Source organism: Copadichromis virginalis, linkage group LG6, assembly GCF_057382275.1.
Source record: "Copadichromis virginalis isolate Kocher_CV1m ecotype Utaka linkage group LG6, C_Virginalis_male_GT1.1, whole genome shotgun sequence".
Lineage (NCBI taxonomy): Eukaryota > Metazoa > Chordata > Actinopteri > Cichliformes > Cichlidae > Copadichromis > Copadichromis virginalis.
This window is the reverse complement of record NC_140623.1, coordinates 21769978-21771194: the sequence shown is the minus strand read 5'-3', so window position 1 is coordinate 21771194 and position 1217 is coordinate 21769978. Positions and strand designations below refer to the sequence as shown.

General features: G+C 38.0%; 1 long non-coding RNA gene across 1 annotated transcript; it reads left to right on the top strand.

The window, feature by feature from the left end:
* The first annotated feature begins 321 nt into the window (after positions 1-321).
* On the top strand, positions 322-1217 carry LOC146707754 (uncharacterized). The gene is made up of 4 exons (XR_014921088.1): positions 322-463; positions 575-648; positions 805-852; positions 989-1217. It is a non-coding gene; the product is annotated as an uncharacterized LOC146707754 (long non-coding RNA).

Here is a 1217-nt window from a genome sequence, read left to right as displayed (position 1 = left end):
AAATAACACAAAATGCTGGGTCACAGACCCACCCCTGAACGGTGGTAATATACAACACCTGATTATTTTCTAGTTTCTTTACATTTTTTAAAAAGCCAGTAGATAGATATATAGATAGATAGGACCTGGTAACCATTACCCCTATATTTTAAAGGTTAGACAATTATACTTAAAGGAACATATACAAACAACAGTTAGTTTTGTATGTGACTCACACCTGGTCAATCTCACATCACTGTGTTGCAGCAAAAAGATTAATCAGGTGTGTCCCTGATTGTTGCCTAATTGTGTTTACCCTTGTTAAGATGAGAATGTTTTCTAAGAGTTAGAGTTTCCCAACAGTTACGCAAATGAGATTAAATCATCTCTTGCAACTGTGTATAAAAAGCTCTGCTGTCAGTACAGCATTACCACAATCATCCACATCTCTGAGACAGTCTGCTGAAGTTGTGAAGACCTGACGGTAACATTTCTCATCAATCTCTTATTGCTTCTCTGTTTTCAGTATAATGTTGGTTGAATGGTGATTTTGCAGATGGTTTTCACCACATCTCATCTGAAATATTGTTAACAGGTGAAATCACTGAAAACATGATCAAGGTTGTGTTTCTGCTTGGATGCCTGCTGAGCCTTGCTCTGGCAAATCCTGTAAGTGTAATATGCCTGAAGACTGTGCTAGTGATGTTATCTGTAATATATGAATATATCTTGCACTGTGTGTGTGTAACTGTGTAACCAGAGACTGTGTCAGTGCTCCTATCCTATCATATCCAAACAATACATTTGCATGTTTTTTTTAAACAGGACGACTCAGCACACGAGCGCGATGCACGTTCTTCATCTGGGGAGGGGGTGAGTCTCATGTTTGTCTTTCTAGGTTTGAACATTAGACACACTTGACTCTCTGATATTTACATATCTCTAAGAAGTTATTCACCAGAGAATGCATTATCACATGTAATAATATATATTACTGATTCTCTTGCAGATTACTGGGCCTTCCCTAAATCGTCTTACCCTGCTACTACCTTTTCTACAGAATCCAGCACTTCTGCAGAATTCAACGCTCCTTGCTTTGCTTCTTGCTGCTATACGATAAGCTGCTCCTTAACCAACAGCTATTACTGCCACAAACCAACAATGAATAAAAACCTATGTTGAATTGCACTGGGGTTCTTTTGTCATTTATTTACAGGATTATTGAAAATCAGTGCTTA